General features: G+C 35.1%; 1 protein-coding gene across 5 annotated transcripts in view; it reads right to left on the bottom strand.

The window, feature by feature from the left end:
* The window catches only part of ZPLD1 (zona pellucida like domain containing 1), a 226911-nt gene that overhangs the window by 50764 nt on the left and 155299 nt on the right, over positions 1–20848 (bottom strand). For 4 of the 5 annotated variants that reach the window (XM_082392144.1, XM_082392146.1, XM_082392143.1 and 1 more), the window contains one exon: positions 19580–19718. The gene's annotated coding sequence lies outside the window, so the exon portion shown is untranslated. Of the gene's footprint in view, positions 1–19579; positions 19961–20848 lie in introns of those variants that run through there. The other variant, XM_082392148.1, reaches the window with a different exon arrangement.

Below are 20848 nucleotides of genomic sequence, written 5' to 3'. Positions count from 1 at the left end.
CGGAGCACAGGCTCCAGACGCGCAGGCTCAGTAGTTGTGGCTCACGGGCCTAGTCGCTCCGCGGCATGTGGGATCTTCCCAGACCAGGGCTCGAACCCGTGTCCCCTGCATTAGCAGGCAGATTCTCAACCACTGCGCCACCAGGGAAGCCCCAGAATGTTTTTTTAAGCACTTTTCTAACCATATTTTCTAAGTATATTTTCTAACCATGATACAGGTAAATTATTCTCCTTATTCTGAGGATGAAAAAACTGAGGCACAGAAATGTTAGGGAATTTGCCCAAGGTTAAACAGATGACCAGTATGAGAATCAAGATTCAATGTACATGCCATATGATCCAGCAATCCCACTCCTGGGCATATACCCAGAGAAAACCATAATTCAAAGAGATACATGCACCCCAGTGTTCATTGCAGCACTATGTACAATAGCCAGGTCATGGAAGCAACCTAAATGTCCATCAACAGAGGAATGGATAAAGAAGATGTGGTACATATATACAATGGAATATTACTCAGCCATAAGAAGGAACAAAATTGTGCCATTTGCAGAGACATGGATGGACCTAGAGACTGTCATACAGCATGAAGTAAGTCAGAAAGAGAAAAACAAATATTGTATATTAATGCAAATGTGTGGAATCTAGAAAAATGCTACAGATGAACCTATTTGCAAAGCAGAAGTAGAGACACAGCCATAGAGAACAAATGTGTGGACACCAAGGGGGGAAAGGGGGGTGTGGGATGAATTGGGAGATTGGAATTGACATATATACACTACTATGTATAAAATAAATAACTAATGAGAACCTACTGTATAGCACAGGGAACTCTACTCAGTGCTTTGTGGTGACCTAAATGGGAAGGAAATCCAAAAAAGAGGGGATATAAGTATACGTATAGCTGATTCACTTTGCTGTACAGCGGAAACTAACACAACATTATAAAGCAACTATACTCCAATAAAAATTAAAAAAAAAAAAAAAAAGATTCAACACACAATGACTCCAGAAACCACCCTCAACTATTATATGGCATTGCCTTCCAGAAAATGATCCTTACAACAGTACATCAAATGGAAATTTGGCGATTATTTGGTAAATTTAATCAATATTGATTTATTCCTACATTCATTTATCAAATATTATTGAATGCTTACACATGCCTGGTAGTGTCCAGGAGAGCTGAGGTAATGAAGTCAGAAAAAATTGTTTGCATAGAACTTACATTCTAGTGAGGGAAGTCAGAAGAAAACGAAATCTATAAGTGGAATACAGAGTATATTTACAATTAGTGCTATGGAGAAAAAGTAAAAGGAATGACAGGAAATTCTGGGGCAAAGGAGAGGGAGTTTTGAAATTTTAAATGGTCAGGGATATAAATCAGTCCATATAAATGAAGCTCGGGGGAAAAAGAACAACTTCATTTATGAACTACCACATCTACCTGTGTTTAATTTGTACTGCACTTTTTTTTTCTCTTTAGGCATTTCCCAAATAAAACAGATTTTCAGTGCATAAATTATTCTCTGGGAATAACTTGGACACTTTGAACAGCCGCATTAACCTTTTCAGATGAATAAAGTTGGCTCTTAGTATCCAAGAAAAGTAATTTATTAAACAGCACCCCTGTGACCTGAGAAAAAGTGAATCTGTTCAAAAGTGCTTTTACCTACTCTCGAGAAATAACTCTTGCAGAAACAATTCATCAAAATTTCATATTTCTTTAATTTTATTACCTTCATATGGGCCACGGTGTATGATACTCTTCTAGTTGGGAAGAAAAATAGAAAATTCAAACCAAAAATCATTTCTTCAAATATTTAATTGTCAATCTAAGACATGCATTTTTTTTTAGTAAACTAAAGCAAATTGTTTAATCATACAGATTCGCAAAAATATGGAATGGGCTGTTAGGCATCAGTGATCATCTTAATCCTCTCATTCTCAGCCCTCCTGTGCATTTACTGACCTGCTACTCTGCACAGACTTGCTGTCCCCTACGGGGGCTCAACCTCTTTCCTAGCGCTTCTGTATGACCCACTCAAGCCTGCTTCTCAGAAGAGTTCAGAAACAGTTCATTAAGCTTTAAATGACTGCAAATAGTTTGAAGAGTTCCCAGGAAAGGGGAGGAGAACAAATGTACGTATTTTAATAGTGATCAAAATTTAAGTTAAAAGAATAAAGCCCTACTTCAGCCTTCAAAGGAACCAATAGGACCCAGATAAGATCTGGGGCAAAAAAGGCACTGAAGTCGTACAGGTAAGCAACTGTCTTGCTCAGTCAAGTCTCACGGCATTACATGGTCTTGCCTCTAGAAAAAGGACATATTAGCTCACCCTCCAAAATCACCAGTTTTACCATGCTGGAGACAATGACTATTTAATGAAGAAATCTGTTTTTTGATCGGGTGTCTAGACTGAAGCTCTATGTTCTTTATTTCTGTGTTTGCACTGGGACATTAGAGGCAAATATATATTAAAAGGAAAATGAAAATATAAAATTTTCATCAGCAATATCCATTATTATGTACATATACATTCTTTAACATAGAATGTCCTTGTCTTGCTAAACAAAGAATAAAACACACTGTGTACTTTCAGAATAATGCCTCAAACAGAGAAGGAAACAGGTTTAGTCATCAAGAAGACATTCAGAAATTTTATGACTCTAAAGAGACTGATGTATGCTATGAGAAAATATGAATGCTAAAGGTTGTTTCTAAGAGTAAAACCTAATCCAATTTTCTCTGACACGAAGTGAGTGCTCATTTATTTCCCTTTCCCCGCATTTCTCACCTGTCTTTCTTTTGAGGGTTTTCTCAAGTAATCTATAGCATTTAAATGATCTACAGTGTTTAGTTTAGAACATTTATTCTAGCACCTTAGCTTTTGGGGTACTGACAGATTGAACTAAGTCACTCTAAAAGCTTTTTAAAATAATTTACCACATTCATTTTCAAGATACGTGTACATTTTATTCTTCTGAAGTATCTTTGAAGATATATTAGTATATTGACTTCCTTCATCCTTTCATGAAGTACAGTGATAACAAATCAATAATAAAGTGATAATTTATTTATCTTAAATACCCATTTCCCTCTAATTAATTAAACAATTGACTATTAGTGTGATCATTTCAGAATGAAAATATTTCTCAATAGAGATGATGTACAAAATACGTATGAGCAGGCATAGCACAGGAATCAGCCAATCAAAAGAGACACCATGCTGATATATTCTGGCTGGATATCAACCCACCTCCAAAAAATCAAAGGTTTTTGCATGGGTACCAATAACAGTAAAGATAACTTCATACTTTGGTCAACTCTTACCTAAGAACACAAGAGCCCCTTTCTATTAGTACTCCACTATTTGATATTCCTTGGTTAATTCATTCATTTATTTATTCATTCCACAAATTTTTATGAGCAATTTCTAAGTATTAGACTCAGGGGACTCGGAATCAATCCAGTGATGAGCAAAACAAACATGGTCCTTACCCTCACGGAGTTTAAAAACTAGAGAGAGGAAAAGTCATTAATAATGGCATACATTAAAATATACTTAAATATATATTTGGTAAGTGCTATGAAAGAAAATAAAGAGTGCCTCAGGAAAGTATAATATGTATTGACAGGAGGATGTTTCTAACACATTCAGAGAGATAGCATTCTATTGAGCAGTTAGGATCTATAGCTAGCTCATATAGTCAAAATTACCCTGGAAATTCCCTAAATTGCCCATCTTTATGTGGGATTCCTGAGTAATATAACAATATTTTGAATGAGTTTCCTCCTGATCACTTCTGTTGTCCCACAGCTCTTGATCCTTTTAGGAAGATGAGAATAGAACCTATATTAAAAGAAAAATATCACCTAATTCTGACTTCCAAACAGCCTTATTTTAACTCAAAGTAGAGAAAATTGCATAAAGATCCATGGTTTTTGACTACTAGAGACCAAGAAGATTTTGGTTCTCAAACATCTGGACTTTAAGAGCCAGAGTTGGAAGACTGAAGAGTTTGGAAGCCTAGAGTTTGTACTAAAGTCCACAGAGAAGGTGTGAGGTATGACAGCCATGGTGGACACAGCAAGGGCAGTGATGCTACCTAAAGACCAAACAGATGAGAATTCCCTACTAAGGCCAATTAGGACCACATGATGGTAAATGGACTAAATACCCTCACCAATGCCAGGGCAATAAGTATTTTTTAAGTAGCTAATGTATAGAATAATTACTACTTTTTATTTTATTTACATAATTTTTCCTTTTTTTTTCTTTAGTTACTCCAACATCTTAATAGACTGATTCACCCATGTGGCCTATGGGAATGTGGAAAAAGTGCAACGTCCCCTTGCTTAAGGCCTGGGTGGAGGTTGCAGCATCACATCAAGGGAACTGTGCTTAAAGGTTCTAGGTAGTTATAACAGCTAAAAGGGATAATTGGAGAAATGGAAGCCAAGGCCATAACCTAGAATATTTGAGACATTTCCTATTTCAAAATTCTACAAAGAGATAATCGAAGGCTAGGTGGTTAGAACTGACACCTGTCATACAATTCAAGTTTTCCTTTTATTTGGCTACTTCCCCTCCCCTATAATCTCCTTCTCAAACTACAAAGGTATTGCCGTACTGCTCTTCTCTTTACTTTGAAACTTGTTTCAAAGATTAGTACATTCTAACGCTCTAGCTCATTAACTTTCATCCACTCTTCCCTTAGGATTTTGCTTTTTTCCTGTCTTTCTACTGAAATTACTCTTCTATTTGTACTAGGAATCCTCTAATGACCAAATCCAACAACCTCTTTTTTTCTCACACTACTGGAAATCTTTGTAACATTTGCAATGCTATTTACACACCCTGTGAAATGCTTTCCTGTCCTAGTGTTCATGCCCTGCATAGTCCTGTTTCTCCTTCAGTTATTTAAAAAAAAATTTTTTAACATCTTTATTGGAGTATAATTGCTTTACAACGGTGTGCTAGTTTCTGCTGTATAACAAAGTGAATCAGCTATACATAAACATATATCCCCATATCTCCTCCCTCTTGCGTCTCCCTCCCACCCTCCCTATCCCATCCCTCTAGGTGGTCACAAAGCACCGTGCTGATCTCCCTGTGCTATGTGGCTGCTTCCCACTAGCTATCTGTTTTACATTTGGTAGTGTACATATGTCCATGCCACTCTCTCACTTCGTCCCAGCTTACCCTTCCCCCTCCCCGTGTCCTCAAGTCCATTCTCTATGTCTGCATCTTTATTCCTGTCCTGCACCTAGGTTCTTCAGAAACATTTTTTTTTTTTTTTTTAGATTCCATATATATGTGTTAGCATACGGTATTTGTTTTTGTCTTTCTGACTTACTTCACTCTGTATGACAGACTCTAGGTCCATCCACCTCACTACAAATAACTCAATTTCGTTTCTTTTTATGGCTGAGTAATATTCCATTGTATATATGTGTCACATCTTCTTTATCCATTCATCTGTCAATGGACACTTAGGTTGCTTCCATGTCCTGGCTACTGTAAATAGAGCTGCAATGAACATTGTGGTACATGACTCTTTTTGAATTATGGTTTTCTCAGGGTATATGCCGGGTAGTGGGATTGCTGGGTCGTATGGTAGTTCTATTTTTAGTTTTTTAAGGAACCTCCATACTGTTCTCCATAGTGGCTGTATCCATTTACATTCCCACCAACAGTGCAGGAGGGTTCCTTATTCTCCACACCCTCTCCAGCATTTATTGTTTGTAGATTTTTTGATGATGGCCATTCTGACCAGTGTGAGGTGATACCTCATTGTAGTTTTGATTTTCATTTCTCTAATGATTAGTGATGCTGAGCATTCTTTCATGTGTTTGTTGGCCATCTGTATATCTTCTTTGGAGAAACGTCTATTTAGGTCTTCTGCCCATTTTTGGATTGAAGACAAAAAGACAACCCTCAGAATGGGAGAAAATATTTGTAAATGAAGCAACTGACAAAGGATTAATCTCCAAAATATACAGGCAGCTCATGCAGCTCAATATCAAAAAAGCAAACAACCCAATCTCCTTCATTTATGATTGCTCATTTCCTACCACTCTGATCACGCTCTTCATCTTTCTATCCTTGAAACTTCCCAACTTCATACAAATTTAAAGTTCCAGTCCCTATACTTCTCTTGTCATCAGATTTTCAGCTCTTCTCTCTCTCCTCACATCCAGACCTGTATTTCCAGCCTAAGTATTCCATATCGAAGTCCTATGTGTGTATCTGATGCAATACACACAGACCTTAACTTTTCACCCAATCACATTTTTCTCCTGTATTTTTAGCCCTCTGTTTCACTCAGTAACTCCAACTAGAGTTTTAATAGTTATTTGCAGCTCTACTGATGCTACCTCTCACATAGATACCAAAGGCTTCACTCCTGTTATCTGCAACCTTACTGGCATCTTTATTTAAGTTCCTCATCAATTCCTCAATCTGACTCCAAACATTCCCTATTAGTTTACTTTACCTCTTCCTTATCCACCCCCACCTCACACAATACGTGGTCTAGCATACGCTCTTATCACAACTTCCAGAACATGTCATGCTTTTGTTTGTTTTCTTTTTCTCATATGCATTCTCCTCTGCTCAAATGCTCTTTTTCTCCAGGAATATGTCTCCTTTGTGGAGACTTTTCTGATTCTGGCTCCCTCCTAAATTATTTCTACTTCCAAGTTGCTTCAAACAAATTTGGCAACCTGCTAAGTATTTACAATTTGCTGCCGTCTGTATTTTGACACTGGCACCAGGTTTAAACTAAAGTCAAGCACATCTTTTGCTCCAGAGCTGCTAATAATCCATGACATAGACTACTCTCTTTGATTTTTTCAGTTGAAGAAACTGATTCTCCTTGTTTTTTTTTTTTTCCCCAACTCTAACACTGACCCCTTACCATTCTAGTAGAAAGCATTTTTTTGTTTGTTTGTTTTAATTTTGTGGTTGGAACTCAGGCCTACTTGAAATGTGATAACTGTGCCCACAAAGATCAGGAGAATGGCAAACCTGAATGAGCCAATGGAGTCGTATGAGGCCCCACGGGGTAGGCTGGAGCCCCCTGGATTTATTTCTACCCATTCAAACATCTGCTTGTATTATGATAGCTGGTTTTTAGGAGATCAAAGGACCTGGTGTGGAAATGTTGTTTCTATGACTGTGCAGCACACAAACATTATTTAAATGTTCCCTCAACATGCGCATATATCCAAAGCCCATTGGAGCATCAGATGGCAATAGGAACTGGTACCATGCCCACATTGTTAGCCTTGCTCCATTATGATGGAAATAACCGGCAAGACAGAGACAGATAGTAAGGAAAGAGGTGGGGTGTACTGTGGCATGGAGACACAGTGCCTGTAACATAATATTTGAATTTCCAATTTTGCTTGAAAAAGCAAATCAATCTGATCATGGCTCTACAATTTCCATGGCTGCAGGTGATTTGTAAAAAAGCTCCTCTTCTATCTCTATGGAGATAGAACTCTATGGCCACATGAGATCTTAGCATTGAGATTAATCCCCCATGTGTGGAAGGCAGAGATGGGTAAAATAATCAATGTGCATGGCTGAGCAGGTTGAATGCCGGAGGCCAAAGGGTAAATGATGCCAGCAAGCAGCGATGCTTCTGGTCATTCTCCTCCCAGGATCCTGTTCCTGAAAACATATTGTGAGTGTACTTCATGTGATGATTTTTGTAACATTCATTTATCAAATATTTTATACTGTTCAAAGGACTTTGATATTTATCCATTTATTTAGAACTTACATTTCTCCTGTAACGTCATAAAGCATTAGAACTGGAAAATTCCTTAGAGGTCATTTCTCCAACATCTGCATTTACTAAAACCCAAAGAGATCTTAGATTGCCTAAAATCCTATGAGTAGTTAGTAATACTGGATCCTACACCTGCTGATTTTTCAATCTGTAGCTTCTCCCATAACTCTAAGGAGCCACCTAGGCAAGAATTTGTTCATCAGATACTTTATCAATTTTTATCATTTATTTGTTTATATAATTACTATTGATAACCATTATTTAATAGTTATTAAACATTATTTACCAATATTACCTTTAAATTCTCACTGCAAACTTATAAGTACTATAATTGTTCCCATTTTACAGGTGAAGAAATTGAAGCACAGGATAGTTAGATAGCTTACTTTAGGTCACTCACCTAGGAGGTGGTAGAGATGGCACCTGAACCCAGGTTATCTGGCTACAGAATCTGTGCTCTTAAACCTGCACTATACTATCTCCCTACCATTCCTTTCCATACATGAAACATGAGGAGTTAGGAGAAGGGGGATGAAGAGAACATTAACTATGACTGAATAGTTAACACCAAAGAAACTAAATTTTAAACCAGAGTTATCTTGAAACGGCAAGATAAAGTGTTTCCTGCCATGGACAAAAATCAGTCTCTTGGATAATTTGAGTTCACTTAAAGAGAAAGAACAAATCTTCATTTGAATGTATCCAAGATGCAAACTAATTTTAAATACAAAACCCTGTACAGAGATATACATTATCCATGAGCTGTTCCTAGCCAGGTTTTCTTCTCACAATTGAATAGATTAGTATCTTTGGAGATGAGCTCTATACTATCAAGGTTACATTCTCAGATGCTGAGGCCACCATGGACTCGAACACAGTCTTGAGATGTGACGGGTCCATGTAGATATTATTTTCTCATAGTTTTGTTTTACTTTCTCTCTCCATCCATCCATCTATCTGTTGTGGTGGTGATGGTGATTGTTGAATCATTTGGTATTAAGTTTCAGACATTTTGGCCCTTAATATTTCAGCACACATCTCATAAGAAAAAATGGACCATCTCTACATAACCACAATACCATTACCAAACTTAAGAAAATTACAATTAACTCATAATAGCATCCAATATCAATTCAATATTCAATTTTCCCCAATTCACCAAAAGTATATTTTATACCTGTTTTTTTTCCTTAATCTGGGATCCAAAAAAAGAGACCAAAAAGTTAATACAACTAAATGCAAAGGTGTATGCTTTGCATTTAAGGTGTGATAGCCCTTTAGTCTCTTGTAATACAGAAAATCTGAGCACTTTACGTTGGTAAGAATTCTATGGTCCCACCAGACCAAAAGAATGTGAGAAAATGCAAGATTCTGTCAAAATCAGAAATATTTAAAGCTAGATGAAATTCATTCAAATATCTTGAGTCCATAAATTCAAAATTTAATCAAATATTAAGAGCTGCATGACTGAGATTGCAGAGAGAAAAACTGAGTTAACATGTAACATGAATCTAAAGAACATTAGAAATGCGGATTATATGGTCTGGAAAAGTCATGTGGGCCATAACAATTCTTCTCTAATTTATCAAGTCCTTGTATAGGCTGTAAATAAAGTTATGTTGCATGATGATTACTAATAAGAATCTACCCATTGTCCCAGTCAAAACCTCTGGCTAATAAGCAATTGCAGTTAGCTTAGAAGATAAGTGCTTTCCATCTATCAGCATCTATTAACCCCAGGATTATGTAGGCATAGAAGTGTTAAAGATAATCAAAAACTAGAGAATCATTTTTCATGTTACAGAATCTATGCATGTTGGTATTCTTAGTATTTCAAATGTGTTAGAGAATTTGACCTACTTAACTAACAGTTTTGTCCTTTTATTTTGATTTGAGATGTGGAACTGAGTAAACAATTTAGAATTTTAAGGTAAAATTGACATGATTATATATAAGATTATATATATTATTGAGATAGTTAAGAAAATGTAAGATTGAACAAATTTTTAAATCTATTTTTAAGCACTAGTTAAATAATTTATAGATGGATTATTATAGCAGATAATTAAACTCCTTCAAACATATTAAATTGCCTTTTATAAAAATTTATTATATTCAATTTCCTATTCTGTACGTCAGTTAACTACTTGCATATAAAATCAAATATTTCTCAAAAACCTGTTAAAAAATGACTATCAAAGTCTGCTTAGACTTACAGATAAATAGAATTTGAGCTTAAAATCTTCAAGAATAGCTAGATTTGGTCATTTATAGTTTTAATGTAATGTTCATTCTTAAAAAATTCAGAAGATATTTTTCAATTACTCAAAACAGAACATCAGGAAAACCTCACACTAAACACAGAGTAAATGGTTGTTTTGCTTCAGAAGCCATAATAAAAGCTGAGATAGAATCACACCTTTAAATGCTAAAATCATATACCACACTTTGAGATGTTTACACTCAGAGTTACAGGGGAACTAAGATCAACTGTAGGATATCAGTTTGATGTTGTCTACCTCACGCTTACATAAAGTCATAAATAAATTCATTGACTGGAATAACAGGAAGACTGAACATGCTATTTAAATTAATTGTTTCTCTTTTTTCTCCAAGATTACGTAGTTGAATTTGTTGATGATAAATGCCAGTTTGATGTAACTTCACTAAATGCACAGAATATGCATTTCTGAATATGTGTTTCTGCCCTCCAAAAGTTTTTAATCAAAAGGCAAACACTTCAGCTTTATAATTATATTATCAACATTAAAACTTCTAGAGGTTAATTTATGGAGAATATGTTTATGACCTTGGGATAATGAAAGATTTCTTAGGAAAAAACATTGTTGTATCATCATAAATTACAGGCTGGGCCGCCCAACAACTTCCTTCTAGAGGCTTACTGAGATATTTTTGTTTTCATGTTGCCCATTAATTCATATAATGTGACATTTATGCAACACACACTAACATACCTTTGAATAAATATAACCATAGGCTTGGGCTCTGGTTCCCATTTCAGCACTAACTGTCTGTGGTCTTGGGGACATTTATGCAACACACACTAACATTTATGTGACACTTATGCAACACACACTCACATACCTTTGAATAAATATAACCATAGGCTTGGGCTCTGGTTCCCATTTCAGCACTAATTGTCTGTGGTCTTGGGGAAGTCACATAATGTGCCTTACCCTCAGTTACCTCATGTGTGAAATGAAATGTTTGGCTAGAAATGACTGAGATGACTTCCAGTTATAAAGAGCCAATGAATGCATGATGTTTTAACAACTGTAGGAGAATATAGTGATAAATTCCCCAGAGACTTCTTTCTAAAATCATCTCCCTTATCAGAATTTAGGTTTTACTATATCAGGAAGATTTAGAGATCTTCTACTGCTTTTTTAACTTTGTCTATGACAATCAATTAGGTGGTAAATGTTGCATCTAGAACACCCTCATATCTATCTCTTGTCATTTTCATAAGAAATAAAACCTGTAAGAGGTCTCACAGCCTAATCTCAATAGTGTTAAAAAAAAAAAAAAGGCCATAGCCCTTTCACTTTTTGAGCAGCTCTGTCCTTCCACAGACAAAAATGGTAAAATTAAAATTACATGAAAAAATATAAATAAGTTGTTATTGGTTTTATACTTTTATTTATTTCTCCTTGCATCTATATTTGTTTGTTTCTCAAAGGTCTCAAAAGCCTTTAGGAAACAATAATCACAAAATAAAATAGGCTGCTGGTAATTTATAACAGCACTTTGTTCTGCCTGAAATACATTTTCAACCCTGTTCTCATTAATGTTCATGATTTTTTTTTGTCATGTTGAACTATTTGGGGGGATGTAATATTAACCTTCATGACAACACTCTGAGGAGTACATTGAAGTGAACAGAGAGCTGCCTTTGTTTTTTAGATGTGGGAATTGATACCAAGTGGCTAAATGTTTTTCCTAGGTAACGCATGCTTGTAATAGATAATATAAAAGGAGGTAACTAAAGGAAGCTTCCGAAGTAATAATTTCTAATATCTCTAACTCAGCTATTTGCTAACAACAAAATCACATCCACAAAGCACAACACTTCGGGACATAATGAAATGAGATCCACCAACGTTTTAGCCAGTTGGATCAAGTAGCATATACACACAAAAGCATTACTCAAGAATTGATGTTGAAGTCGGGGAGAACCTAAAATTTAAATCCTTCTATTTAAACATTTCAATAAGCACCACATTAATTGTTTCTATTTTATGAATTTAAAAGGTTATGCATAGATCACTGGAAGTGATCATTATATCAAATCCTTACTCTGAAAATCAGTAGTTAAGAGGACAGAATTAAGCATTAATCCTGACTTTCAAGGAGCGGCAGTATTTCTGTTTTAAAAATAACTCATTGAAAAAAAAGTTTGTGTGTGTGTGTAGGAAATATAGAAAAAATATTAAAGATTATGCTATTATTTCAATATCTTGTATATTTGTAATTTATCATAATAAAAACTCAAAATCAGGAGACCTAGTGGTAACTTATTCTGTGATAACTTGAGTAACGCATTTTGCTTCTCTTTGATTTTCTGGTTATCTGTAAAATAAGGACCTACATGATCTAAGTGACTAACTAAAACTGGGTTACAGAACCTTTGAAAAAAGGACATTTCATCCTTTATCTAGTAGAGTTAGGGGGAAGAGGCAGAAATCAGCCTAACATTTATAGGATGAAAGTCAATGAGGTCAAGATATTGGAGAATGAGAGATATGAAGGGAGGAGAGTTATCACTTCTTAAGAAGATAGCTTATGAGCTTTTGTGTTTTAGATGAGATGAACATAATTCTAACAAAGTTATAGTCCTGGTTATATCCAGGGTTAGGAATGTAAGACATAATTTTAAACACAATTTTTCGGCTCTCTCTCATAAACCAAAATGGTCTCTGGGATCTGAACCATCAGGCAAGCTCTAGATGGCTGTGGGCCACAGTAGGCAAGGTAAACTGCCCTTACAGTGGGTCTCAGACAGAAGTAAGTGAGGGGAAGGAGGTGAGCAGAAGGAAGGAGGTGAGCAAAAGAATGTATTATTGTGGATGAGACTGCAGACAGTGTTTCATTATAACTAGTACAGCAGGATCTTTGGCAAATTTAAACATAAATCCTCAGAGTCACCGAGATCCCACCTCTTCAGACTACTTTGGTAAATAGTCTATCAAGAACAGTATGAAAACCAAAGCTCATCATAACATAAATGTCTCTGACCCAAAGAATTACACAAAAGGTGTCACCCAGCAATACATACTTAACTACTAAGTGAATTTCAATGGGTGTTTAGTTTGGTCCATTCATCGGATGACTCCATGAAAAAGATAAAATATAAATGGGATTTGAAGAAAAGTAGGGATTAGATCTTTCAAAAATGTTAAATAGTCTCATTTTCTCCTACATGCGATATTTGAAAATCTGTATAAATTAACTCTCTTCACTAAACACAAATCAAAGCAATGGAACAAAGAACAGTTTTGTTTTCAAGCTATCTGCACACCCCTTGAGGGTTTTACTGACCCCCTTAGGAGGATGCTATAACCCACAGGCTGTGCTGAAAATCATGGGTTTAGATTAGGAAAACCTTTTAAAATAACTATTGTGCTGGTATATTAGTTTAGTGGGTCAAGAATAACATTTCTCATGAAATAGAATAGTATGGGATAGTATAGGATGGAATGGAATAGATTATTTTTGTAAAATGTTTATGTGCTATACATGTATGGATGGATGTGTGTCTACTAGATCACAATGTAAAATATCTGACTGTGAGTTATAGTCAAAAGTTTGAAACCCACCAGTTTAGAATAAGGTAGAAACATGGTACACATGGGCTAAATGTCCCTACCCACAAACAAGTTTTGACTGGTCCCACAAAAGAAGCAAGCAAAAGGATAATAATAATATAATCTATGGCTAAAGAACAGGGAGCGGGCCATAGGAAGATCAAACTCTTAGACCTGCTTCACTGCACCACACTCACTAGCCACGTGAACCAATTGATCATAGAGATGGGCAGCACAAAATAAGACCATTTAAAAGTATCGATATAAATATCACTGTTCAAAACTTCATGTTCAAATCTCTAGTTATCTCTCTGCTACATGAGTGAGATTCATCCAGTTTGTGGATTTTATATAAGAAATCATAGACTACTTCCCTCTTGCTCTGTTACACTGTCAGAAAGTTACTCTTTGAAAGTAGGTGTATGCTAAAAAAAATTAAAAGATCATTTTAACTTTTAATGGAAATAAGAAGGTGTGTTTACAATGAAAAAAATCTAAAACATAAGTCATTTCAAAGCCAAATAAAAAAATGTGGGGTTAATATTTTGTATCCATAGCAGAGTTGTCTGAGTTAACGTGAGGAGTTTCAAGAAATACAGAAACACAAATCTCTCCCTCTAGCGATTCTAATGAGTAAGTATCCAGGGTTGAGAACCACTGAGACAGAAGAATAAGGTTTTGCTACAGCTGAGATTCCATTTATAGTTGTCTTTTTTTCATTGGTAAGCAGATTTTTTTTCTTCACCATGGCTACACAACAAGAGTCTGAAAATAGAACCTCCAAGGAAGGACAATGCTACCTGAAGCTACAACATGGCAGCTTCTGTCCACAAGAGTCAGCCAATAAGCAACATAGTACATTTATGAAACTACAGAAAATGAGTTAAGGCTAAGTGTTTGTTGCTTTGATATAGTTCTGACAAATAAAGTGAAAGATATTGAATCAGAAGCAAAACATTTATAGGAAAAGAAGTAAGGAATCTTCTTTCCTACTGAGAGACTATATCCTCTCGTGTCTCTTCTCTGGTCAAATGAAGTAGGATTTTATTTTCCCTTAAATAATCATGACACTTCACACCATGGCTGATGAATCCTACAAATAGACTGCCTCATCATATGTCCCTGCTCAAAATCTTTCATCATTTCTAACACCTTCCAGGAGAAAACCCAACTCTACATGACATAGTAAGAAAAAGCTCCCAAGATGAGATTCCTACTTACCCACCCAAACTCCCACCCCCAACCTACACACTATACTTTGTATAGTTCCCAGAGATAAGAAGTTATTTTACACATCCATGCCTTTGCTCACTTTGCTGACTTTGTCTGGAAAGCTCTTCTTTCCAACTCCACCCTCTCCCTACAGGAACATCTCTCCATTCAGCCTTTCAAGAATCAGCTCAAGCACAGCTCTTCTTTGAAAATATTCCTCTATCAAGACAACCATTCTTGTTTGTTGAGATGTTAAATTGACCACTGACTTTTCTGTGTTCCCACCAGAGTCTGTGCATCATTCTATAATAACAGTTCTAAAAATGTTTTACACTTAGATCAAGGTTTATCAAATTCAGCACTAGTGACATTTTAGACTGGATAAATTCTTTGCTGTAGGATATTTTAACAGCATTGTAAGATGTTTAATAGCATCCTTGGCTTCTTCCCACTATGTGCCAGAACTCCGCCTCAAGTCATGACCACTTCCTATCTCCAGATACTGCCAAATGTCTCCTGCAGTCAAAACCACCCCAGCTGACTAAGATGTGCATCTTTGTTCTCCCCTAATAAACCTGTAAGTTTCATGAAAGCAAGAATGTTATTTTCACCTTTGTATTTAGAACTTAGCATAGTGCCAGGTCCATTGTAGATTCTCAAGCTATGTTTGTTAAAGGAATGATTATCTTGTTACAAAAGGGATAGTAACACACTATCAAAATGTAGAAGATCAAGCATATCAACATCTATCCTGATCATGATAATGCTTTGGTTTTTTTTAAGGATTACATCACTACTGAAATTAAAATTTTCAATATCATCAAAACATCACTTAAAATCCTCAAATCCATCCACCCATCACTAGAAATCATTTGTATTGATTTTTATGTGGTTTTAATACAAAAGAAAATGAGATTTGGGGTCTAGAACTTGATTTGAAATTATATCTAGGTATATAAAACTCTTGGAGTAAAAATTGATTGAATATAGTTGGTTAACTGATTCCGTTTTTTAAAAATGCTCAGCTAGTATTTTTATGTTCTCTGAATAGCTTTAATTAATTACTTCACTTTTTAAAAAACATTCAGGGAGTATTTTTATGCCCTGTAAATAATATTTTCAATTTAAAAAATTTTTACAAACTAAACCCCATCAAAGTTAAAAATAGTCCCTTCCTAAGTCTACTTTCACTCCACTAACATTGATGGAACACATTTCTATGATAGAATTGATAAAGCAAGGAATTTTAGAAGCCAGAAATACATTACTTTAATTTAAAATACTTATTCAAAAGAAGTTCCTAAATAGAATTGCTGTGCCAGAATTCAAATATGTGAGCCCAAATATGCATAATACACAAATACACATAAGTTTTTTAAATGTACGTATTCTATGGATAATGATTTAAAATCTCTAAAAGATTATTTTAAAAGCTATCAATTATTTTAACTTCTTATATCCAAATTATTATTAATTACATTTAAAACAGAAAGAAAAGTTAGCCATGAATTCTTTCCAACTCCATAATATATCTTATCTAGAGATAAATTATTTAATTTGAAAGTACAATTCATGTAATGTACAAAGGATTTTCATTAATGATGGTGTGTTCAACTAAGAGATAGTGTGGCTATATGAACTCTGGCTATTTATTAGATAAGCATATTTGAGCAAATATTGTATTTTAAATTCTAACAATTTGACAATAAGTGGTCTTCATTCTTTCTTACTTTCTCTAATGATGTAATTTCATATTAAATGACTATAATGTTATTGAAAGTTTAAAGTCAACCTTATTTTATAGAGAATCTTAACTTTGCAAATAAAGCCACTGACGTTTTCATTTGGTCTCAGTTCCTTTTAACCAAACTAAAAATATCTTGTGTATTAGCATCTGAAGTTTTCACGCTCACAGCAATAGAAATAACAAAACGTCATATTAATCTATCTTTAACGTCATTGTTCTTGAGGTTTAGCAAATGTTTTTTTTCTTCTTCTTCAAAGTTTGGCTCTCTATATTCTAAATGATTTTTGGTCACTTTTAAAAAATCCATAAATATCCAAGTATATGATTCTGGTTTTTATATTTTTTGAGATACTAGTACGTATAACCCACTGCAAGTTCTAGAAAACTAATACTTTAAACCAGGACTCAGTAAACTATGGCCTACAGGCTGAATTCTACCGATCACCTATTTTCGTATAGATCATGAGCAAAAGCAGTTTTCACATTTTTTAAATGGTGGCAAAAAGTCAAAAGAAGAATAACATTTCATGAAAAGCCAAAATTATATAAAATTCAAAAATTCCAGTGTCAGGAATTCCCTGGTGTTCCAGTGGTTAGGACTCTGTGTTTCCACTGCAGGGGACACAGGTTCAATCCCTGGTCAGGGAACTGAGATCTTGCAAGCCACTGTGAGGCGTGGCCAAAGAAAACCAAAACCAAAAACAAAAACAAAAAACAAAAAATAAACCAAAAAAATGCCAGTGTCTAAAAATGAAATGTTATTGAAACATAGCCACACTCACTTGTGCACGTATTTGTCTAAGGCCACTTTTGAGCTACAATGGCAAATATAAGTAGTCATTACAGAGACCTAAAAAGACTGAAATATTTACTATCTGCCCTTTACATAGAAGTTTGCAGACCCTGCTTTAAACAATTAGTATATTACTATCACACACACAACATGTAAACCTGGTGAATAGGACACAGTCCATTTCTGAGGGGATTTCTTTCAGCCAATATCATTTTCTCAATAATATATTTTTCTATAAACCTTGGTAAAGGCCGTTGGTTATTAGCAATAAAATACTTACTATGATGTTCTTAAAATATTTGGAAAAGTACTATTGAACTAGTTGAATTGATCATTTACTTCTTTGAGGTGTTCCTTTCTTTACCTCACCATTGAAGTCTTGAGAGTTTGGAATTCCTATAATTCCCCAGTTGAAATTAAATTAGACATCTAATAACAATCATCAATGACTCTGAATCTGTAAGCTCAGCCTAATGTCTACTTTATCATATCTTAATAAAGCTGTTATGCCTGGCTCCTAGCTACACCATTTTGTAATGAAGACAAAACACAGCAAACCAGATCAAGTTTAATTTATAGTCTTGACCCAGTTTACATTCCATCTTAAATACAGGAAAAAAAAAAGCCCACAAATTTGGTAAATTAACCAAAAAATTGAATTCCTTGCAAGCAAACATTGCTAATAGGTGTTTAAATGATACAAAAGATTATCATTCTCTACTAGTGAACTTAACACTATTCAAGCTTTTGAAAAAGCTACAAAAACATGAATTGTCAGTAATTCTGTTTGATGCCTTAACTAAATAGATAATACTCTGAGCATCTGCTCATGGTTCAAAAGTTACCTTTAAAATAAGATTTCCTAGCAGAAAAATTCAACTTTTTATTGCCTCTGCACATTACTATATGCCTTCTTTTAAAGGGGAGAAAAAAGCTTTAAAAGTCTTGAAGGGAATGTAGAATTTAATATTTTGCATGATCTCGATACTATATTATGTGACTATTGATAACAATAACTATATTTTATTTTGAGGATATTTCTGAAAATCTCTAAATGAATGGACATAGAGCATATTTCTAGGTTTTTATATTTTGCTAAGCATTATAACAATCAGTGAAGAAAAATCAAAATTCATTTAGGGACATTTAAAAATAAGTAGGAGCAATGGTTCAAATAGTAGTTCTGATATGTGCCTCAGAAGAAAGCTAGTGACTGAAAAATAAAATAATAAAGAGATATTTTCTATTATATATTAAAAGAAATATTAAGTTTTTAACTGAATTCAACTCCTTTGTTGTTACTACCAAATTTATTTAAACTGACAGTTTAGAATTGTTTTTCTTTGGCCCCTAAAACAAATTATAAGAAGCCAAATAAATAATGTCACACTCCTGAGAACCAAAAAGATTATTATCTCCAACACATGAACCTAAGAAGTGAGGTCTCTTTCTTAACACCACAAACAACTGGTTTTACCAAAGGCAATCTTGGAAAGAAGGAGCCTTAGAGATCACTCAAGAAATGGAAATCACGTTTCCTCTAAGTCATGGATGACTTCTCCTAAGCTGTGTGAGATTCCATGTCAATTCTAACAATACTAGGCTCATCTTTAAAATAATTTTCATTTAAAAGAAAAATAGATTATAATTATCTTCAATTATCATACAATCTCTGTAATTAGAGATGATGCCGTATTCAGCCAGCTTTTCTGGTATGGTAGAACCCTGATAAGAAATCTCAAATATAAATTGCCTGTTTGCTTCCATTAATGGAATATTTGTGGGCTGAAGCTGACTGGTGGCAGACCGTGGATGGGACTGGAGTCTGGAATACAATGGTGTGGCAAACCTGTACAACATTTGACCTCAAGCTCTATGCTTAGAACTGAAGAAACTGCCCAAAGAGTCAGTTCTTTCTCCAAATCTAATCAAAATATTTCAGATGGGACTACAGTTCACAAAATAAAATTTTGTTTCCACCTTTCTGTTTCCAAATGTGGGAAGATGTTTTTCACTTTCTTTTGCTACATTTAATTCCCAGCCCAACCATTACCCATCACTGGAACCGTACCACCAGAAAAGTTTTACTGGAGGCTGCCTTATGTCATAAACACGTTATTAAATTAAAATGAATTTTCCATGCTTACTAAAAAGGGAGCATTTGTAGTCACATTAGGTGGCTTCAGTGCTGGGCACTTACCCAAGTCCCTGGTTCTGTGGAGTCAGCTGTCCTCCATGTGCCCGGCTCTGCCGTGTATGACTGAGTGTTGGCCTTACCACACTTTTTCAGAAAAGATTTGATCCTTCAAATGGGAGGTGAGTTGCTCATTATGAGAAGTCTAAAAAAAAAAACCTGGATTTTAGACAAGCAAATGTTTCCACAGGTCCCAGAAGTTTTTGCAAGATTAATCATCACCAACATGAAACTTGAGCTCATCTTTTACAGACTTTTGTTTCCTTCCAACTACATCTCTTTCAATTTTCATTTCATTCCCTTACTCTTTTTTTTTTTTTTCCTACCTGCTTTTGATCTTCTATTTTACACTGTACAGAAGTCTTGAGTGGTATGTGTGAAACGAGCCATCGTCAGCCTGCTGGTCTAGAAAAATATCATAAAGTAAGAAACAAGGCCTGAGATTGGATTGGGAGTTAATCTGCATGGTTATCAATGTCCTGTTGTGCTTCATGAAAGATGCCTGGTCCTTTCAATACTACATTTCATGTAGCGATGAAAATGGGATATGGAATATCATCGTGAAAACTAGTTTGATTGGGATAATAATGACTAAGAAGCCATCAATGCGAAAAACCTAACAGGACCCAATTGTGAAGAATGAGCTAGACACTGAACCTGCTTCACAATCTCTGCTTTTGTTTAGAGACTTCCACCAGGCTTTGGAGCCTTGGAATGGGTTTGGATGTCATCTAAGCATTCTACCCCAAAAGCTATTATCATTTCTCATTGAGAAGAAAAGTGGGAAGCTGGGATTTGGGTGCCACAGGGAAAGCTTTTTGAGATACCTTGACCATAGTAAAGCTTTGATTCATGCACTTCATGCACTACTGTGCTTAGGGATGACTGTGGGGAAGCTTGGAGCCCATTGTATAGATTTATGTTACTCCATTGGCTGTTTAATAATAATTGCTATCCTGAAAAAGGACCTTATTTTATCAGTAATACCACTAGCTGATACCTTTATAAAATTTCATTTTATTCAATTGGCTCAGGGTACTTTAACAACATTTAAGTTCTCAATTGCTTCTGTGATAGAGGCAAGTTGCCTATGGCTACTGTGAACTGAGATTAAAATCCAAGAGTTCAGCCTTTTAAGATTTCTAGTAAATCCCCTGAACCAAACTCTTTCCCTAAATGGTAAGTGAATTTAAAGCTACTATAACTACTAAAAAATAATAGACAGAGGCTATTCACATTGCCTTCTATCTCCTGTTTAGTATTGAAAGAGAGATT

The sequence above is a fragment of the Balaenoptera borealis genome (assembly GCF_965194805.1).
Source record: "Balaenoptera borealis genome assembly, chromosome: 5".
Lineage (NCBI taxonomy): Eukaryota > Metazoa > Chordata > Mammalia > Artiodactyla > Balaenopteridae > Balaenoptera > Balaenoptera borealis.
The sequence above is the reverse complement of the archived record's forward strand: the minus strand, read 5'-3'. Positions and strand labels throughout refer to the sequence as shown.